Here is a 9,421-nt window from a genome sequence, read left to right as displayed (position 1 = left end):
GACTTGTTTGGATCAAGAGAGGCAATGTACTAAGGATAATTCTTTTTTTAGTGACCCCACTTCTTACAGTAAAAGCACTCTGTCTGACTTTGGTCGGACTTGGACTTCTTGGTCTGACCCCCAGCATGCTGCACCTTTTTATTTTTATTTTTTTCTTTCTTAAAAGGATGATGCCCCGCTAAGGAATATCTTCCCACTACATTCATCGTCTTCTTATGGAGTTGGTGATCCTTCTCAAAAGTCTACAGCAACCTCGATAAATCATGATAGTTGACTGCAGGCTTCATCATTCTATAATGACTGAGAAAGGAGAGGTAAGACTTGGGTAGAAAATTTAGTATCGCATCCTTCTCAAGTTGTTCATGCAAGAAAAAGTCAAGCTTGCTCAGACGCTCGATCTGTTTGATCATGTATAATACATGATCGATGATCGATGCCTCCTTCTTCATCTGAGCATTGAAGATGGTACAACTAGTCTTGTACTTTTCAATATCATTAGAAGTGCTGAAGGATTTGTTCAACCCTTGTAACATCTCCTACGGCTGAGCATCCTCAAACTTATGGCTGAGCTCATCATTCATCATCGCTCGCATAATGCAACACATCGTGGTACGGTCGTTGAGCCACTTTTGATAAGCATCTCAGATCGCACCGTGTGCATTTGGGATAGACTCCTCAAGTGCCAGATCTGTAAGCATGTACACCCAGGACGATCTTCAATTGTTGATACTAGATATCAAAATTGGATCTTGTTAACTTATCACTATCCAATAGCGATCGGAGTGATAAGCTGGTGGCCATAACTATATTAAAAAAAAATTAAAAACTTAATTAGTATATGAATTATTAAGGCCTGAAAATTTAAACTTTAGTCTAAAGGTTCTTCTATTATTTTATACGAATTGGTAGCCCCTACCTCTAATTCGAAGAATTATCTTAATTTCTTAACGAATACTAGAATCCACATAGACTGCACACAAGTCCGACTTTGGTCGGCCAATCTATGTGCATCTATGGATAGGTTCTTAATTAATTATTTTTAAATAATTTTTAGTAAATAATTTTGTTTCGAGTATTTTTTCAGTAGGCTTTGACCTCCACTGAAAGGTCTGATTAGGTCCAACCATTAACATGATCATACTCAGTGCATCTAACTAACGAATGATGAGGTCTAACTTTAGATGGTTAATCTGACTATCCATCAGAGAGATATGACTGAGTTACCATATTATGAATGATAATTCTAATAACAGATAAGCATCAGGCCTTTGGGCCTCCAATGATTATCAGACTAATGGACCCATTATCATCCAATTTAATGGGAGGCTATGATCTAGTTATCTTTATAACTATTTTATTTTAAGGACCTAATAATTTAGAGGATTTAGTTAACACATTTTAAGAGAAAGAGGAAAAATTGACCTAGAAGTCATAGATCCTCCCACTGACTTCACCAAGTCAGATAAAAAAAGACTAGAGATAAGTCAGGCTAGGGGTACCTAAATTAGCCATACTAATTTAACTATGCAGTATGAGTTAACTCAAATCAATGAGCAATCTAATCAAAAGCTGATTGACCACATTGGCCAGGTAAGTGAGATTGGTGGGAGGCTCCATCAAAGCTTACCATAGTCACCATCGAAATAACCAAATAAGTGGGTTGTCAATTAAAAATTATTGGTCAGAATGCCATATTTACCTTAGACACCAATAGGTTTATTAGTTTCAATTTGGTTTGCCTAAAAGCTCAGACTTGACCACTGAGCCACGATTAGGTCCACTTGGTTTAATCAAAGACACAAACTCGACCAACTACAACTATTGTATTTGATCTAGAAAAATTTTGATTTAATCTAATTCAACTTTTGATTAGATTTAATCAATTTCTCTGTTTAGTCTATTTGATTCTAACCTTATGTCTAACCCAATTAAAAGGACCTGATCAAGCTAACCCATAGACTCATGTTTTATGCAAATATCATTAGATCTTTAATTCATAATTCTAGATCTAAATGGATCAACCCTTAATTCCCAATTAAGTGTATAATCAATATGGGTTAAGGTTTAGGTTTGAAATAATTTCAATTTATAAATATTTTATATCATTTTATGCAAAAATTTTCTATTCTAAAACCTAGTCGGCTCACCCCTGGATTGAGCCAGCTCACTACAGTGGGTCAACTAAGTTTGCGATTTAGTCGACTCACTATAAATGAATAGTAACATATTTTATCTGCCTACTGTAACTGGATCGACTTAGTTGGAAATTGAGTTGAGTAAACTAGGAGACTGAGTCGACTCAGCTCAAAATAGAGTCGACTCAGCAGGTGTGCTAGCAACTTTTGCAAAGTTTCAGTTTTGAAAAATTTTATATAAACTAAAATAAAATCAATCATAAATAAATTTTTAGATTTAATATAAATCTTTTATATTTTTAAATTTTATTTTTTATGATTCAAATAATTTTAATTATAAAGATTAGATATTTTACTTTTCATACAACTTGTATTATATACAACAAATCTTAGAATTTTCAGATCTAGGATTTTGCAGAAAAAATAAGGTTTCTTTTTTTCATATTCTTTTTCATAGGATATAATCACTTGGCACCCCTACACACCATAAAAGCATCCCATCGAATGAAAAGAGAGGGTCTTTAAATCCTACTTGCTTCTATGATCGGACGATCTGGTGATCAATCCAATCCGAGTACTTAGCTACTTGGATCATCTAATCTAACACATATCACATATGATACTGATCATAAATCAGATTTGAACATAAAAACTATTTAGATCTAATCTAACTAATAAAAATCAGATCTATACATACATATATATCATGTCATAACAAATCTAGGCTCTGATACCACTGAAAGAAACTGACATGCTTGACATGCTTTTTAAAAATTTTTCAGTAGAATACACAACATTAAACAATTTAATCTAATAAGCATGCTTTAGATTAGATCTAAAAATACGATCTATAATATGATATATTGCATATATATAATCTAAAAATTAAAATATGCATGCATGATCATATCAAACATGCGATAGATCTAAACTACAATGAGTGTGAGTTCAAAACTCATCACTTGAGTATGGGTAGTAGATCTCCATGATTGAACAACATGGATTTGAGGTCTTGCTGGTTGCTCATAGCTGTACAAGGTATCCGATCTCTATGGATCATCCACTTGAAATCCTATGCTGATCGATCTTTTTGAGAGTGCTAGCTCACGTGAAGATCCTATTGATGGCTGATCTACACCTCTCTTTGGATCTCTCAAACTCTTTCAAAATTGAAGAAGGAACAAGAAGAAGGATGTGGTGATGGAAGGAGGGAGGATAACTCACTTCTTTCCTTGATTTCTCTTCACCCAAAACCCAAGATCAATATCTAGGTCTCTCACCCAAGAGGAACTAGTTTTCCTCTATGCACACACACCAAAGCAAGGCCACCCACCCCTTAATCCTCATGCCCCACTCTCAGATATTTCTCATGGTAATCTAATCATGGTTGTCGCACTACATGTCCCCTTCTTAAGGGTGGCATGTGGAGTGGATAGGATGAGATTGGTTTGAATCAAATTCAAACTACTTGAATTCAAAATTCGATTTATTCTCATCCTATTTCAAACTTAAGTTCAATCAGATTTGAATTCAACTTTGAACCAAATTTTATCCTTATCTAAGAAGAGTGAGAGAGAGGATGAGAGCCTCTGATTTGCATGCAAAAACTTCATGCAAAATCCAAGTTTAGTTGAAGGACAAGTAGGCATGGGTTTAGAGTGTGGCATGGGTAGTAGTCCAGTCCTTTTGGACTCTAAATTGTTACAATTAGGTTCAAACCAAAATTATTTTATTAGACCCAAATACCTAATACAATTAGATAATAAATTATCTCCATTAAATTTTAATTAAATTAAAAATTAATCAAGTTTAAGTACTAATCAAATTAGGAATCGAACATCCTTAGCGATTAGGTCATCTTATAATCTAATAGGATCAAACCTAATTGAATCTAATTCAATTAGACTTGATCCAAATATTATTGCTCAATATAATTAAGCTAATTAATAATTAAATTACTAATTAATCTTTTATAATTTACTAACCATTAGTGAATTAATTTAATGCAACTTTTGCATAAGGTTAATCATCAATTGAATTGATAATTATATCTTTGAATGATTCTTAATTATTAATCTGCCACTTGATTAGATAGTAACTTCTTTTGAATGTGACCCATAGGTTCAAACTTAAGCTGGTAGCATAGGAATAATTTTTTATACCAATCAAAGTGACCATCTAGCAATGGTATCCAACATCTGAATAGGCTGAATGATTGCAAAGCAACATTCAAGAACCCTAGGTTATGGTTACCGTATAACTCATCCTTTTGACTCTTAGTACTCAGGATAACTCAAAGTTAAACTGTCAACTCTTATTCAGTACATCTATAATGTGTCTCAACCTCATAAATTCTGTGACTCCTCACAAAGACTATCCTGGTTAAGATTTTTCTGAATTGAAATACAATGTAGCACTAACTCCTAAAATCAGGAGTGGTCAATCTCATCTTGACTCACACACTGACTTTGCAAGTGTTTAACTGTGCTTAAAAATCTTTCATCACTAAATTAAAAATTCAGATAGTCTGACACCAAAGCACAATGAGTTGCTTACAAATTATTGTGGCGATCTCAAATTGAAAGGATACTTATATCCATATCCTTCGCATGCTACTCTTGACAGCAAAGTGCTCTATAGTTGGATCATGTTCAATGAGATGCACTCCTATATTTCATCTACATGTCATACCAATATCTCCACACTCCTTGATTAAGAGGACAATCAACTCATATGGCACACAACGACCTGCAGTTGATATAGCTATCTTATTAGTAATAGCATATTGTTTGGTCATGAATATGTTTAAGAACTAAATAAATCTTTTTTATCAATCAAAATAGTTCTAAAATTTTATCACAATACAGGAGTTCAAAAAAATGTATACTTTATAATGAAAAAGTCAAATAATTTTGTTAATAAATAATTCATATACAACCTACATACATGAGCACAACTGTCAATATGTTGTGAATGGGTGGTGCTTCCAAGCTTTGAGAGTGTTGGATTCCAGTCACATAGCAGAAAGTAATTTTTAAAAATTTTAAAATCAAACAAGTCAATAGCTTTAACTATTAAAACTATTGAGCTAAACCCAAAACCCTAGAATCACCTTACCGATATCGATCAAAACAAAAATAAGCATGCAAAAGAGATAGAATTTTATACTTTCATCAAAATAAAAAAGTGATATATTGATATTCTCCACAAGACTCCAAATAAAATCCCTCCAACGGTGATCCACACAATAGTTGGCCAAGGTCAATCCTAACCAGTGCACCACCACAGCCTTGTTTTCTCAAAAATACTACCAGCTTCGAACTCAAAGAACGAATGCATCAAAGTCTAGTTGCTTCTGATCTTGCCACCAAAATCATACTAAGAAGACACTCTTCAAATGTCATAAAATCTAAGATTTAATTTTTGGCTCCAACATATGAAAAAACCAAATCCTAGGGCACACTAGCAACTCTTGCTAAATTTCTCACCACCGTTCTTGCAACTTTTGCCACTCAATTTCCCCTTGCCTTTTTCTTAGATTTTTTTTAAAATTTTTTCTATGATTTCCATGCCCCTTATCTCTGGTTTTAACTCAAAAACTTAGTAGCAAAGCTATGTGGGACATCTCATTTAAAAAAGGGACCAAGGGATGTGTCATGGGACCAAGGGGTGCCAACCTTTGGCGCTCCAACTTCTCACATGGTGAATAAATTTACCATATAGAATTATGGTGCATGAGAGCTTTCACACATAAGGACTCTCCCTCTTCTATGTGTCATAAAAATATTATATTCATTTGGTGACAAATCAAAGGAGATCAGGTTGAGAAATAAAAGCAATGCGTTAAGAGTCTTTATTAAGAAGGACTCTTCATCTTCACACATTAAAATGAATGGGGTGGCATTAATATTTTGGTGTGGCTTCTAGTGGGTGCAGATGAGTCCTTCTCCATTTAAAATTGTTTCAAGTTGGATAGAAAACCAATTAAGATAGACTCAATCTCATTAGGTCAAAGACAACTGGTCTAGGTTAGCTCAAACACTTTGATCTAAACCAATTTAGAAATTTGGATTAATATAATATGCTAGCATATCAAATTAACCCATAAAATTTATATTAAATTCTAATTAAATTATATTAAGATCAAATCTCAAAGTGTGTGACCCATTGGATTTTAAAACTAGCCAGCAGTGGACCAAGACTTTCGACATAACCCTAATCCGATGAGATTAGGTCATCCGAAGAGTCTCAATCAACTTCGACTCTTCCAAATTGATTTCAAAATTAAACTCTTTTAATTTGATAAGTCCACAAGTCAAGATTGATATCTAGCAACATGTCATGACTATCTGAAAGATTTAAAATTTTAATAAAAAATTATCAAAATATCCTTTAGTGATAAGTTACCGTGTAATTCAATCCTTCAGTCAAACAATATCTCAGATAAGCTATGGGCATAGAAATATGTCAAACCTAATCACTTATCATTATGTATCTTAATCAAAGGTGATGATTTAGTTGATGATATATTAAAATCTTTTTTTAATTATCATCCTGCTTTGATCAAAGACTTTTGAATCATCGACCTATGAGATCAGATAGGATGTTCGCTCCCTTTATTAGGAGTGACTGATCCCTTATTGATTACTCACAACCTCCATGCATACTTCACCACATCCAGAATATCCTATACAAAGATCAGAGAATCAAGTTAGGAAGTGAACCAAAATATGGATCCAAGTACATAAGGTACCATGGTGATCTTGGATCAAAGGATCACTTACACAACTCTCACTAGAGAAATATCAGTTGACACTAAATAAGACTCCATCTGATATTCTCTCACAGGTCTATTCAGTGAACTCATTCTCTAATGAGTACCTATATCCTTGTATTAGTGTCACCACACAAATGATTATGAGATCAACCACCCTCATTTATGAGCATACATAGGACATGCCAGTATCATTGATCCCGACTCAATATACCAAGACTAAAAATATTTTAGATTATGGCTATTAAAGTTTTAGGTCTCACTGGCGTGATCTCATCATGGTCCTAAAACTATTGCCCAGTGATAGGATTGCGATGTTACCGTTAGAACACCATGCTTATCAAATTAATTCTAACTTCAATAAAAATTAAAAATATATAGAAAATAATGAGTCAGGTCGAATCCACAGAGAAGGTAGGATTTTGATTTAAAATCTTTGATTTTATAAAAAAAATTAAATTTTGAAGAAAGTAATTTTAAGTTGAAAAATAGAAATTAAAAGTGCAAAAAATAAATCCGATGCTAAGATCTACTATTTAGATCCTAGTTTATACTTGCAATAAAAATAAATAATAAAAATTTTAAAGTATACAAAAATAAATTGGTACTAAGATCTACTAACTAGATCCTAGCATCTACTTGCAATAAAAATAAAAGATAAAAATTTAAAGTGCAAGAAAATAAAATTTTGTATTAATTAAAATTAAAATTAAGTATAAAAAATTTAAAAAATAATAAAATAAAATAAAACTATAACAAAGATCTGAAGTTGATCGGCACAGTCTCGTCGAAAAGATGGTTGATGACCTCTCCTTCTTCTTTATACTTTATAGAGCAAACTGGCTTCTCTTCTTCTTCCCCTTCGGTCTCTAAAATTTTTTAATTTTTTTCTCTATTTTTTCTCATGTTTCCATTGATTTCTTCTACTCTCTACTCTTATTCTTGGACCCCTATTCATAGATAAATTTCTCACCTTTTTTGGTAGCAAATTCTAAAATCTTTAGAAATCGTATTATACCGTATCAATTTATTCTGGCCATCGAATCTTCAATGGATCACCTAGATCATCCCAAAAATTGTTGTTTAAGTCCTTATCACGATCGGGATCCACCACAGCCATTGGATCAAGCATTTGATTGAATTTTGGCCTTCGATCAGTGCATTTGATTTCCTATTCTCAATCGAGAATAGTGTCAGCCATCGGATCAGGCATCAGATTGATTTTCAACCGTTGGATCACGCAAAGTTTCTTCTTTTCAACTGACAATGAATAGTAGCCATTGGATCTCATTCGAGATTAATCTCCACCATCCATTCATAAAAACTTTCCTCCACCCGCATAGACGCATCGTGCACCGCAAAGCATTTTCGATGGACCGCACCATTAAATCCATGGACTGAGCGACTGATCCACCGAGCACTGAAGGCTATTTTAAAAATTTTTTAGGATATTTTTGCTTGATTTTTACTCCGATTTGTGCCTGAAAAATTAAAAAAAATATACATTAAATTACTCAATAATTTTTTATCATTTTGGTGCTTAAAATTGTTCAATTAATTTGACATTTATTTTTCATAAATATGCTCTAATTTTATATTTTTCTAAAATTATCTATTTTTGCAAGATAATTCAATTTATTTATAAAATTAGATTTTTTAGAAGATGTTAGCACCATAAAATATCCAAAAATACCTTCAATAAATATAAAAATATATCACTTATCACACCCTCCAACTTGAATTTTGCTCGTCCTCGAGTAAAAAAAAATTTAGAATTAAGTACCATTTAACTTAGAGTTTCGAATTTCATCAAGTATTTTAAAAAAAGGCCACTGATGTTCAGTAGAGCATGAGTGAGGTATGTCATTAGGGTATTAATACTAATCAATGTAGAGGTTAAACCAAGAATACTAAATCTTTCTGAACTTTTTCTAAATTATTCCTATCTTTATCTCCAAATTATTAACTTTCATATGGATAAGTATATTGTTACTTTCGTCCTTCATTTATTAATTTTTTTTAATATTATACTACTATTGAATGTCTTAACTCTTTAAGCTTTCTGTTTGACCCATGTAGCGAGTTTTCAGCCAATGACTCCCAAATCAGATACTTTAGGATACTAGGTATAGAATACCCTCGACCTACTTGCTCGAATCAACAGCTACGAGTTAAAACTAGCTTCACAACAAAGCTTCTTTATCCTTCATATCTTTTAATGTGAAACTCAATGTTTGCTTAGGCAAAGAGGCCCGATTACTCAGCATGAAATACTTAAAATTTTTTTATATATATGAAGAAATGTATAGTTACTCTATACAAGCCCATAGGAAGTAAATTCTTCTTTGATATTGGTAAAAACTTTAGAAATACTCAAAAAAAATTATTTAAGTTTTAAACTTAACTCTTTATTGAGTTTTCTTAATACTTGATCCCTCGATATCTCACAAACTCTCTGATCTGTGCATCAATTTTTTTTAAAAAATATTTAGTTTAACTGATTTTTAAAGTA

The sequence above is a fragment of the Elaeis guineensis genome, chromosome 3 (genome assembly GCF_000442705.2).
Source record: "Elaeis guineensis isolate ETL-2024a chromosome 3, EG11, whole genome shotgun sequence".
NCBI classification, from domain to species: Eukaryota; Viridiplantae; Streptophyta; class Magnoliopsida; order Arecales; family Arecaceae; genus Elaeis; species Elaeis guineensis.
This window is presented reverse-complemented; position numbering follows the sequence as displayed.